At 30.3% G+C, this 14,461-nt stretch overlaps 1 protein-coding gene across 1 annotated transcript in view; it reads left to right on the top strand.

Annotated features, from left to right (window-relative positions):
- Positions 1-14,461, top strand: part of LOC128392465 (zinc finger homeobox protein 3-like) — a 74,547-nt gene that overhangs the window by 18,701 nt on the left and 41,385 nt on the right. Inside the window, exon 3 of the mRNA XM_053352493.1 lies at positions 8,459-8,654. The gene's annotated coding sequence lies outside the window, so the exon portion shown is untranslated. The remainder of the gene's footprint in view (positions 1-8,458; positions 8,655-14,461) is intronic.

Raw genomic sequence — 14,461 nt, 5'->3', positions numbered from 1 at the left:
GGGGATGAAGATGAAGATAAGTTTACTCATCATCTCTCCATTGATGAAAGAGCAAAACAAAAATCCTCATCTTTACTTAGACATTAACTAATATCTAATCCAAAAGTTAATATTAGATTGAGATTATCTGTTAATCTCCTTTTTTTCTTGCCATTGGTTATTTACCTTTAGTTTATTGTTAATTAGATGCATGAGATGATGATGATGATCTTTGGTGGGTGAGTCGTAATTATCGATAAATTTAAAGAATTGTTGATTAATTGATTTCAATATCTAGGATAACATGTCATGGTGAATATATCATGATGAGAATGATGAAGATGAAGATGAAATTTCAAGGGTGTAACCATGAAATTTTTTCTCTTCCTTTTGATTCTCAACCTCTTTTTTTTTGTTCCTCTCTCGATGATGATATTTCTTACCTCAGGTAAGTTACTTTTACCTGATGATCAGATTACGATAATTAATTAGTCTTTTATCATTTCTAAATTAAGTCTTTCTCCTTTCTCGTAATCATGATAAACAGTTGATGAGAGTAATTATTTCAATGATTAACATGAAGATGAAGATGAATATACAAATGATAATCTTTGGTTCACTTTGGTAACAACAACTTGTTTCAATTTGAAGTTTTCTCCTCTTACTTTCATCTCTCTTTGTTTATCTCTCTCACTTGAGATGAGGATGGTGATAACAAATGAAGATGGTGAATCATTATCATCATCATAAGTGATAATGATGATGAGGTACAGGTAAAATAAAAGGAACCAAAAAAAGGAGGTTTTTTGTGGTTTCTTTTAATTCTTACCTTGTTTTCATTTTCACTATTCATGTAACTTTATCCTCTCACGATGATGATGATGAAGATGAAGATAATATGATAAGATGATGCTTTATTTAACATAGAAAAAGGGAGAGAGAAAGTGAAGAAATTTTTATCATCTTCTTGCCTCACAAGACGCTCTCGTGTAAGGGGAGAGGTTATCATCTTCTCGTCATCTTAAGCATCTTCATCTTGTTCATTATCATCTTCGCCTCGAAAAAGAGGAGTTACCAGAGTTTCAAGTTTTCTCTTCATCCTCATCTTTCTTCATCTTCTTCTTTTACACTTTTCTTCTCTCTCTTTCTCTCTTTTTCTCTCTCTTTCATTCTCGCTAATTAGCAGTGATTCATTAAAATAATTAGCAACAAGATTAATTGATTCATGGTCAAGATAAATGGACTTCGCATCAAGTTAACATTTTCAAGCTCATTGATTCCCTTATATAAAACTCACTTACTTGAAAGATAAGTCAAGTAGAAAGAAAGAAAAGAAAGACATTACTAAAATCTCTTTCTTTTCTTCATCTTCTTTTCATCATGATGATGATGATCATCATCATCATTCTTATGCCCAATGTAATCATTAAGATGATTTTCCAAAGTCTTAGAACGGGACAAATGTAATATAACAATAACATTCTCAACAAAAACTGACCCAATGAATGAGAATCTGAGATTAATGTTTTTATATCTTAAACCCACAATCCAAAAGGACTTAAAGGTCATCACAGATCAGCTGACCTTTTCATTAGAACAATTTATCTCCATCCTTTTGCCTCATCTTCATCTCCTTTTCCACAAGATTAACATAACAATAAAATAGCACCAAAAACCCTTAAGGGTTGAAAACACTTTCGATATTACCAATCAATAAAATGACCAAAGAACAAACAAAAAATATCATGAGAACTTTTCTCTCACTTTCTCTCTGTTTCAATTTCCAAATGAGAACAAAAAAAGTTCTAAATTCTGATTCCAATCTCAAGAAGACAATTAATCTTGTCACCTTTAACCCTTTAATGACAATTTATGATTATTACCTTTGTGAGATTACAATGTAATATGAATTTAAAATTATCTTCTAATCTTGATTATAATTCTTGTCTCCTTCATGAAACTCATAAAATAACCTCTGAATTACAGTTTAATCATTTAAATAGTTAATCCAGTTATTATTATCATGATAATAATGATTAATAATCAATCTCAGAATTGATAATAATCCTTGATGATATTACTTGTCCTCTATTTTCAAGATGTTATCATGATAATAAAAGTGTAACATTAAAAAAAATTATATGAGTTTCAATTGATAAACAAAAACAGTTATGATGATGAGCAAGAAATGATGGAGATGAGGATGGAGAGAGAGAGAGAGAGAGATGATAATTATACATTCAAATGATAATAAAGATGAAAATTGAATAAAATGAATAGTTGATCATAATCATCACTATGAATTTATTATCAGGTAAAAGAAAAGGTAAATAAAAAGAAAAACATTTTTTAGAACTTTTCAATTTTCGAATATGTTTATCTTCATGATTATCATGATAATCATCATTGTTTTTGACACTTTTTCCAATTTTATATTCACTCTTGTACTATGATATTAGCGATGTAATTTATTGATGAAATGAAGAGAGAAAGTGAGAGAGAGAGAGAAATAAGAAAACAAAAATCTCTGAAAACATTATCATGTTTATCCATGAATTTTATCATGAACTTTGTTGCTGTTGATTGTTATACTTATATGATTGATGATAACCATTGAGAATTGCAGTTTACATTATTATTTTATCATCTCAAGGTGAAAAGTCATCTTATCTTGATAATAATGTTTATTTATCCGTTATGATGATGATATTGTTGTGATTTAACATAAATTATCACACTCATCATCAGTTTCCATCCCCTGATTATGTATTTACAATCGTGAGAGAGCAAAAAAGTTTCTTGATTAACTTTAATCACAATCAATAAACAAGAAGAAAACAAATCCGATAACTTTGACTGGTAAACTTGTTGCAAGAGAAAACAAAAAACTATCCTGATCATCATTCTGTTGACAGATTCTAAATCTCATGAAAAACACTGTTTACATGATAACCTGATTCAATTTTCTAAACAGAAATTGTTGTTTTATTTTTTATTATCACTTATCTTCATCTTCATCATCGTCATCATCATTATCATCACCATAAAGATTCAAACTAAATGATTCTGATTGAAAATCAGAAATAAGGAGAAACTTTTTTCCCTGATTGATTGTTGATCAATCAATGAATCTAATAATTTTCAATGGAAAATTGTTCATTCTCAATGAATTTGTCTAATATTGATGAAGATGAAGATAAGAGGGATGAATGATATTTATTACATGATGATTATATCATCTTCTCATCATCATCTTAGTATTTTTTGCAAACAAAAAAAACACAGAACTCGATTCATGTGATGATAAAAATACTACAAAGATGAAGACAAAAGAGGAAGAAGAAGATGCTGATATGATAAGCGAGTGAGAGAGAGAGAGAGAGAGAGAGAGAGAATCTGATCAATGAGTCTTTCCACTCTTATCATCATCCTCATCATCTTGATGATCATCCATCTTTCTTCATCATTTTTGTCTCTCTCTCTTTTCATCATTCGATTTTCTTTCTTCATCTATTTTTTTCACCTCATCTCTGATTCTTTCCCTTAATTATGATTATAAATACTTATTATTGCATTTGCAATATTGCATCTTCTTCATCTTTCTCATCCTCATCCTCATCATTATCATCTTGCAAAAAAAACCTCATACAACAAACTGATAACCTCTCATTACAATTGCTTACGCCAGCATAATCAGTTTGATGCAAAAATTGATTAACAACGATTGATTAACTTTCATCATGATTATAATTTTTTTTCATCATCATCTTATGTCCATCATCATTATCATCCAATATTATCCTCATTATAATTGTTACTCTCAACAACAATATTAATATCAATCCATTTATTATCATCATCATCATATTAATAACTTGGACAGTTAATTGTAATTACATTGTTAATGATGATGATGATAACTTTGAATCTTCAAATGTTCCTATGATTACATTGCTGTTTTTTTTCACTGTTGCTTTTGCTGACTGATTATGATTACATTTTTAATTAACCATCATCATCAACTCTCTCTCTCTCTCCCTTGATTATGATGATGATTGCAATCAAGAGAGTTAACAGCAATTAACTTTGATCATAATAATAATGTTTAGATTTTTTCTGCTTCTGTTTTTACATGAGTTGTAATTCTGAATCTAAATCGTATCGTAGCTTTGAATTACACTGAATTTCCCATGAGATTCAGGGTGGATAGAGAGAGAGAGAGAAAGAGGGGGGAGGGAGAAGTGGGTAGGAGAGATTAGTTCAAGTTTCTGGAGAGAGAGAGAGAGAGAGAGAGATTTAATTTGAAAGAGATAATCTTGTTTCTATTAAGTAACAATTAAGTTATTCCTTTTAGTCTCATTGTAATGGTTCAGAAGGGATTAGATTAGTTAGATTAATTTGACTATTCAGAGATTTAATCAACATCTAAAGGGGAGGAAAGAGGATAAGGATAAGGAAGAGTGAACTCTAAGTGATTTTCAATAGTTACTTAAAGATGTTGATGGTCAGTGAAACTATCATAAGGATTGACCATTGCGGTTACAAGGTCAAGGTTCTTATGGGCTTATAAGAGGCTTACCTTGGGCTCTCTCTCTCTCCCTCTCTTCATCATCATCTTTTCATTGATCCAATGTGATCAAAGGGGATGATGATGTAATTCAAATTGAATGTTTTCAAGTATTACTCTGAGTTGTTGAAAGAGAGTTGATATAATGTCCATAATGTTTCAAATATCAATCAGGAAGTGGAAATGGTAAAAAAAAACTGTTGTTTATGAAGATGAGGATAAACATATAATATGGATGAGAAAATGATCTTCCATAAGGATGAAAAGGTTGAAAGTGAAAATCATCTGAGTGAATGTTTACTTTTCCATCTCTTTCTTACTGGTTACATGGACAATCATTTGGTCAGTTTATCTGAACAACTGATGATGACCAGAAAAAAAAGAAAGAGGATGATGACCATCATCATAATGGTCTTTCTTTGGTAGCCTGTTGATAGTAAATACTACGGTAAAACCAATGAAAAGATTCATTGGATGAGACCAAACAAATCGATCAATAAAAAAAAACTTCTCATCTCATTTGGTCAACTTATCATCCTCATCATCATCATCTTGACCATATAATTCATATTCATCATGATGATCAGCTGATTATCTTATTATTATTGTTTCACAATTTCCTAAAAAATTCATTTGCAAAGTTCATTGAACAATAACAACCAACGATCCCAAGAGTTAATCCAATGTGAATAAATTTTACTTATTTACGGTTTACAATTAATCATTCACAATTAATCAATGGTAATCAAAAGAAGAGTAGTAATTAAATTAAAATTAATTACATTATAAGAAAGAAAAGTATTAAATTTGAAAAGATTAACTAGAAGATGATAATGATTAGAATGAGAAAGTTTTTCTTTAATCTTTTTTTTTTACCTTCTAATTGCTAATTACCAAAGAGATTTAATTTTTTCTTATTGAAATCAACAATTTAATCCCAAGTAATCAGGTTTATATAATCAATTAAACTCTGGTATCCTCTTAATTGCTTTTAACAATTAATTGCAATAAAATGATATACACAAAAAAGTATTTCTAACCAAAGTAATAGTTTAATTGTTTTCCCTTTTTTTTACAACAGTAGCTTAACAACAATTAACTATTAACAATAAGAGTAACAATTTAAAATGATTTAATTATTTAATCCTCATTGACAGTGTCAGATTAAAGGTGTGGCAAGTGATGCAGATGAAGTAGTAATTTTATCAAATATAATTACAATTCCCCAATAATCAAAGTGCCATAAAATTTGATCGCATCCTCATCATTTCAAATGCAATTGCAATTGATGGTTAATTAGATTGTTTCTCATTATCATCTTTATCCTCATCTTTTTATTATTATCATAACAATCAAGTAAATCTCACTCACTTTAATCTTCCACCCTCAGATTTGTCTCTCTCTCTCTCTCTCTCTCTCTCTCTCTCTCTCTCTCTCTCTCTCATCCTATTGATGAGGATAAAATTTGATAGAGAAACAGTTTTGTTATTCATCTAAAAACCAAATTAATCTTCAACAGAAAGAAGATGAAGATTAAAGGGGAGAAGATGATGATGATAATGATGATTTTTCTTTTGTTCTCGTGATTTAGTTGATCAATTTGATTTGATTTGATTGAAAAAGCTGCTATTTTAATGTCAATAATAATGATTATCAACATAATATCATCATCATCATCATCATCATTTTAAGAGGTAATATATTAATACCCCTGTAACATTGGGCTAAGGGAAATGCTTTAAGCTGTGTATCCATTAATGAGTGAAATAAATATTATGTTATATTGGAAAGTGGGTGGAGGAGGAGGAGAGGATGAGGATGAGGATAACCTTGGGTGCGAATCAACATAATGTTATCCAACACACACACACCACTAACCTTTACCGGTGCTGATGTTGCAACCTCCATCTAATCAACCTCCTCACCTCCCTTTCTCCCTCCTTCATCCCCAACACACACACTCAATAATTTCCTATCAATTGTGATTAGTATCTTAGAGCCTCAAAATTTTGGGCTCCCTCCTCATCACTTTAATTATCAACCCAATATTTGTGTGTGTTTGCAATTACTTTGCAACAATTATGCTTTTTTTTAACAATAATAATAATAATTGCATTAACAATCAGTTGATTGCAATTGATTGTTGTTCTTGTTGTTGCTTATTACTTTTCTAGCTGCTTTTGTTTGATCATATTTACTGATAATGATTAAGCCAGAAATTAACAATCAATATGTTGTTACCATTATTATGTTACCCTCAACAATCAAGATTTTCAGAGTTGATTATGTTTCACTTTTTTTTGTGATTAACTTTTTTCATGTTCAGGTTAATGATTGGATAAGGATAGTTGTTATTGTTTATTTCATTGAGTAATTAAAAACCATAACAATCAACAAAAACTTTGCAATTTAATCTCTCAACACTAAACTTAAACCGCAATTAAATTGTATCATCAGAAAGAGTGACCAATGGATTGACCAGTTAACTTAATGTTGTCCCTTTATTTTGATTGATTGTCACAATAATTTTAATTTCGTAACTTTGTCAACATTTAGCTATTATAATCATTACATGTATATTGATTTTCTGATTGTGATTAGCAAAAAAAATATATACATATACATTCAAGTTAATCACCAATCAGAAAATGAAGTAATTATTTTTGAGATGTGAAACTAAATCTTATCATTATGTTTTTGACTGATAAATGATTCATATCAACTTTAGATGAGGATGCTAATGATGAGGATGCTAAATATATGATAATAATAATGTGACTTCACTGCAAATGAATAATGAAACAAGATTGTGATTAAAATTACAAAGGCTCAAATTATATGCATATAAGATAAATGGATTGAAATTTACAAACAACAATTTAGATCAGTAATAAGTTGAAAAGATGAGGATGAGGATGAAGATGAAGATAAAAGATGAGCATCACTTGAAAATGGATTCGGTTTGTGATGAAAAAAGTAGACAGAGAGAGAGAGAGAGAGAGAGAGAGAGAGAGATACAAAGTACAAGAATCAATATTGATTAAGTCTCTTTCTTTTTTATTCATCATCATCATGATAATCATGAATTCTTATCCTTTGATTTGAATCATTACCATGATCATGAAGGAAGAAGCAAAAGAGGAGATGAAAAAATAGAATTGAAACTTTTTCTCCCCTGAAATTTTGTTCAATTGCTCGATTTTTCCAATCACATTGTTTCCTTTCATTCTCATCTTCATCTTCTTCATCCTCATCAGTAGCATTATAGTGTATTCATTTTGAATTCGTGAACAGAATTAGTAATTTTCATGAAAAAAGAAGAAAAAGTTCAGCCTGTTTACGCTGAGAATTTGAGTATTTTCATATCTTACACCTAAAAGAATCTGAACAAGTTGATTCAATTGATAATTAGAATCCAAAATTCAACTAATTGAGCGAAGAAAATTTTTTCTCTCTTCATTAATCAACTTTTTCTCACTTGAGTTATCTAATTATCATGGAAAGAGAGAGAAAGTTCTGACTGAGAATTGGGAATCATTGATTTCTTTCAATTCCAACAAAAGGGATAACCTACAAATTCAATTTGTTGAGCTTGTTCAATATTTTATCTTCATCATTATCATCATGAAATTAATTCTGTAAATCAATTATTCAAAATAAAAGATTGCTAGTAATTGAAAATTCTGATCAGATTCAGATTACTATCACGAAAACAACAACAACAACAACAACAAACTTATGAATGAATAGATGATGAAATGATTAATCAATTATCCTTTTTGTTTTGATGATTAATGCAAATTGCGTCACAATAACAATTTAATTATGATGATAAAAAACACACAATCACAATCAATCAAGAAATGATTTTTAATTTAATTTAAATTTTGTTTTTTTCTTGTTTATTTTCAGATTTCCAATTGATAATCTTTGTATTCAAACAATTTCATTGATTGTTTCCTAAATCATATACAAACAATTTTGTCAACTCTCTTCCTGATTAAGTTAATTTCTGATTGAACAAATTGTCAACAATCAACAAGCAACTAATCATCATCATCAACTATTGTTTACAAAAACAGAAATCAATCAATAAATTGTGTATTTGGTAAGTTAATCAAATTTAATTTCAATTTTCTCCTCTAATCAAATTGGTTTTTCATATTTATAAATGATCGCAAGAAAAGTTGATTAAGTTTTTAATTTTTTTCATAATTTCCCTCATTTTGATTGTCCAAATCAACAGATGAACAATTAACTTTGATTAAAACTGTCTATTCACAATCTGAGAGTGATTAGTTAATTGTAATCATGATCAATTTCTTTAATTGTTTGCTAGTTATTTTTAAATTTTCCATTAATTTTCAAAACACAATTAGGAAGCAATTAAAATGTTTCAAAAGTATTTTTTAATTGTCAACCTTTTAATTGTCTTGATTAACTTTTCTTGGATTGTAATCAAGAAATTAACATTTAAATTGTCATTAAATTGTTATTTCATATCAATGTTAATTGTAACCGAGACCAATAATAATCAGCTAATTTTTTTTAATAACAATTAGAGTGTTAATCATACTCATTGCTTTAAATTGTTCGGGGTGTGATTAAGTTAATTACTTTTCTGGTTACTCATTAGAAACCAATTAACTTTTTTTTTTTTACTTTCTCTTGATTATTAATGTTTTCATTGTTTAACTTATTAGTTAGTTAATCATAAAGTCACACTTACACAAGTTAATTGTGTTGGTAAAAGGTAATTAACTTTTTTTCCCCAACAATTAAGTTAAACACCAAAAACAGAAATTAAAAGTGTTAATTATTGTATTACCCAACGATTGGCAATTTGATTAAAAGCTATTAATTTGTTGAGGTATAATAACAATAACTGTAATCAGCTTGAAACAATGATTAGTTTAATGATAATTTAAAGTTAATTACAATTAATCATCATCATGATAATATCCGTAACCATGGAAACAAATGATTCCAAATGAGAATGAACAATTTTTGTTGATTAGTTTGAAAAAAGTTTTCTCTTCATTTGTTTTTTAAATTAAAATCACAATTAGATTACAAGGGAATTAATGATAACAAGATGATGAGGAAGATGAAATGATGATGATGAGGAAGATGTTGTTTAGTTAGGAAAGAGGAAGTAGAGGAAGAGAGCTACTGGCTTGGTGAGAGAGAGAGATGATGATGAAGATGTAACAATTTCTTTGGAGAGAGAGAGAAGAGAAAAATAATCAACTATGGAAGATAAAAGATTAGAAAAATAAGAGTAGAAGAAGAGAGAATAAAAATGAAAAGAAATTAATAAGAAGAAGAAAGATGATGATGATGATGAGGAGAAAATGAAAAAAAAAGAATATGTAATCTTCTCTTTCTTTCCTTTCCTTTTTCACCCTCTCCTTCATCTTCATCTTCATCCTCCATCCTCTCTGATCCCCTTGACTCAGGCTCCAAATCATCACCATCTTATTAATACTCTAGCCTTTTTTTATCATTAAAAGAAATGAAAAAAAATCATGTTTGTTAGGGAGCAAGAATAAATAATGATGATGATAATGATGATGAGGATGAAGATGAGGATGAGGATGCTAAGAGAATGCCCTTTATGGATTATTTGCCGAAGTAATTTCATCTTCTTCTTGCTCATCATCAAGATAATATTATGTAAAGTACATGTAGGGAAAAGATGGTGGCTTGGGTGATAAGATAAGGAGGATGAGAAGGAGAAATGGGAGTCGGTGGGTGAGGATGCGGAAGGGAGAGGGAGGTAAATGTAATGAAAAAAAAAGTCTACAAGAAAATGAGAGTGCAACTTTTTTTTACTCCTTCTCCTGGGGTGGGTGGTGATTAGAAGATGAAGAGAGCAAGTGTGTGTTTTTATTCCTGATGATGAAGATGCCAGAGGATGGAGATGATGATGATGATGATTTCAGGAGGTGGGGATTTTCAGAGGATCAATAATTTGTATCATCAATTATAAAGAAGAGTATAAAAAATAAGAGTAAAAGAAAGAGGGTTAAGATAATGATGATGAAGAAAAAAAGAACAGCTCTCTCTCTCTCTCTCTCTCTCTCTCTCTCTCTCTCTCTTGCTCTACTTTGGGTGTGATTCTATGGTGAATCTTGATTCTCCATCTTGGTTTTTTTGTCTTTTCTTTCCTCATCATTATCATTATCTTCTTACTCTCTCCCTCTCATCATCTAAATTTTTCTCTATTTGTTTCTATTCTCGATTCTTTGATTTTCAGGATGTTGAATGTATATCATGTCTCACACATCACCATGATGAGGATGATAACATCTCTCTTGCTCTCTCACTTTCACTCTCTCTCTCTCTCTTTTCTCATCATGATATCTATTGTCTTTGTATGTTGATGATGTTTATTGGTTTCTTGATTTACCAACATCATTTGAAATGGGAATCACCAGTAGGGAAGAAAATAAAAGTTTGTCTTGATTAAACTTAAATCGAATGTTTTTTTTCATCTTCCTCATCATCCTCATCTTCTTAGGTATATATATAAATATAATGTCCTTACTTGTCTTTTTCTCAATGACCTTTCAGCTTTTAATTGTAACCTCATTCAATGGAAATGAGAGAGAAAACGATTTCACCTTTAATTAATTACAATTAGAGTGAAACAATTGATGGTTATTTGTGTGTGAGAAAAGGATGATAAGGAAGACAGAGGAAGATGAGAATAGGAGGTTAGAAGAAAAAAAAGTTCTTTGACAGGAAATTCTTGTTTTTTTCTCTCTTCGAAATGTTACTTCAGAATCTATTCAGTAAATTCTGATTTCGATTAATTTTACGATCTAACATTCTCTCTTTACTCTCACTCACTCTTTCTCATCTTCAACTTCTCATCCTCTCTCTTTTTTATCTTCATCACTCTCTCTCTCTCTCTCTCTCTCTCTCTCTCTCTCTCTCTCTCTCTCTCTCTCTCTCTCTCTCTCTCTCTCCTTCTTTTATCCTTTTCCACCCTCGAGCAATTCATTGATTATCATGATGATGATAAGATAAAGATAGAGATGAAGATCCATTGATAACCATTGGGTCAGATTTAAAATCTAATTTTCTACTACTTTGAATACCTTTATCTTATCCACAGTGACCACTATCTAAAGCTTGACCAATACTTGTTATTGTTACCAAAGTGATTAATGAAACCAGTTAAAGATTAACTTGATTAAGTTAATCACTTAGCATATATATTGATTAAAATCAATTGAATTAGTAATCATTAGGGTTTCAACGTATATAAGATTAACCATCAACTCATTTTAACTAACAAATTGGATGGACATTGATGATTAGTTGAAATTTAATCTTGAAATATATTAACACATTTAGATGTTGATCAGTTTAATCATTATTATTATTATCATCATCATCTTGATGTAGTTAATTGCTGTTAATGATAATAATGGAAAGTGATGTTGATGCTTTTCAGTTTGATTATGAAAATATACTCATAGTGATTAGAGATGGAGGGAGAAAAAGTGAGAGGAGGAGTGGGAGTGGGAGATGAAGGTTGAGGTGGTGGATAAAGAAAATAAGTTGATTCTACCCTGGAAACCGTTGCCATGTAATTTTGGTTGGAATATTTTTCTCATCTTCATCATCCTCATCATCTTTCTCTTGGGTCCTTCATTACCAAGTAACACTAATTAAGAGGAAGGCACATACAGGAAGAAAGAGAGAGAGAGAGAGAGAGAGAGAGTGAAGATAAGGGGTGGGCAAGATATCTAATGGTCAATTTGTTAGTCTTCTCGGTGATGATGAAGATGAGAGATGAAAAATCGATATGAAATGAGGATAAATTAAGAGCATCAACAATCTCATGGCTCAACATTCATAAGATGAAGATGAGGTGATGGTGTAGATGAAGAGGAAGAATATGAAAACTGAATCTAATTTTCCACCGTGGAAATTTTTTTATTTGTTTTAATTGTGATTCTATTTTTTGAGAGAGAGAGAGAGAGAGAGAGAGATAAATCTTTACCACCATCATTATGTTGATTTTGATGATGAACTTTACAAAGCTTTGGGAGATTAACATGAGTAAATCACTTGGTTAACAATTAAGTTGCAATTGATTTGAGTGAAAATTTGAAAATGATTGGAGACAATTTGTTGACCATCATACTGACCAAATGATCAAATTAATGATGAAATATTTTCTCAATACTTGTGTAACCCTGATAAATGGGGATGAGGAATATTGGTAACATTGGAACAGTGATTTTTGTTGTGCAACATAGAGATGAAGATGAGGATGATAATAATGATGATGATGATGTGTTATATTGTTGATGTTAGTGTCTGTCAATGTCCAACAGCTTTGTCCATTACAAATAACAACAATGGGAACCTTTTATTAGATGAAAGAAGATGATGATGATAAAAAGGGATAAAGAGTATACATATAGTAGGAGGATTGAAGATGAAGATGCTAAAAGAAAGACAAAACTTGATAGGGTTGATGCGGGGGTGGGTCAGGGTGATGGTCAGTGGACATTCTGTTGGGATAAAATGTTGAACAAACCCAATTGTTTGTTGCATTAATTAAAATCAACCTCAGATTCTGATTCCATGTAACCGTTACGAGGAAGTGAGAAAGAGGGAGAAAAGGCAGAGGAAGATGAAGATGAGGATGAGGACAAATCTTTTCAATAGCCTTTTAATAGATTTTAAGTCTCCTTCATCGCATCATCATCATCATCATCATCCATTATTATTATCATGTTGATGATGAAGATGAGGATGAAGATGATAAAGGAGAAAGAGAAGATGAGAAAACCACAAAAATCCTTTTAATGTCATCATCAAGTTATCTTCTAATTCCTTTGATATAATTATTGTCATAAATTCATTAGAATCATTGAATTTCAATGGAAACTATAATATAATCACTAATCTAGGATATTTAATGATAACTGATGAGGATGATAAACAAAGAAAAGGGAGAGAGAAAGATGATGATGATGATGATATTGGGGAAGAGAATATTTTTTTTGATGAGAATAGAAAAAAAAATTAAATTAGTAAACTAACAATTATCTTTAGAAAAGAGATGAAGAGAAATTTTTGTTCTTCCAATAATAATCATGATCTATCTGTAATCTCACCGAATAATTATCTTCATCATCTAATTTTCTTCTCATATTTGATCTTCCTCTTCTAATAATCATCATCATTATTATTTTCATCATCTCACGAACTGTAAATATTCCCCACCCCCCAAATCTCTCTCTTATCATAATCATCATCATCTTTCTGATTCTTTTCTCATCTATTCACATCTCTTTTAATTTGTTTCTCTCTCTCACATACATACAAATCTCCCCAGTGGAATCATAGACACAGAACAAAAAAAAGACAGAGAAGATAAAAAACAGAACTCAAGTGGGAGACAAGAAATAGAGAGAGAGAGAGAATGAGACGGAGGGGGAGAAAGAGATGATGATGATTATGAAGAGTAGGAGGAGATGAAGATGAGGAGTAAAAAAACTGTGGTGGTTTTTAGGGTAAAATTGATGTGGAAATAATAAAAAAAAAAGAGAGAGAGAAATTCTCTCACCCACTCTCCCACCCTCTCTTTCACTCACTCACTCACTTTCTCTCTCTCACTATTTGGTGAACTAATTTTCACGCCTATTCGTCCCTCCCACAAACCAGATTTGGGGGTAAAAATGGTTGTTTTTTGTGATGAAAAGAGTAAAAAATAAACAACAAAAACCAGAAAATTGGGTGAGCTGGTTAAGCTCACGAGGGAGCAAAATAGCCCGAGAGAGGGAGAGAGAACTAGTGAGCGAGTGAGCTGATTAAATGATGACAATGGAAACTTAAATTTCATTATAATGACATTTTCATGTAACAATGAATTCATATGAAGAGTAA

Source organism: Panonychus citri, unplaced genomic scaffold, assembly GCF_014898815.1.
Source record: "Panonychus citri isolate SS breed McGregor unplaced genomic scaffold, ASM1489881v1 Contig00136, whole genome shotgun sequence".
Lineage (NCBI taxonomy): Eukaryota > Metazoa > Arthropoda > Arachnida > Trombidiformes > Tetranychidae > Panonychus > Panonychus citri.
The sequence above is the reverse complement of the archived record's forward strand: the minus strand, read 5'-3'. Positions and strand labels throughout refer to the sequence as shown.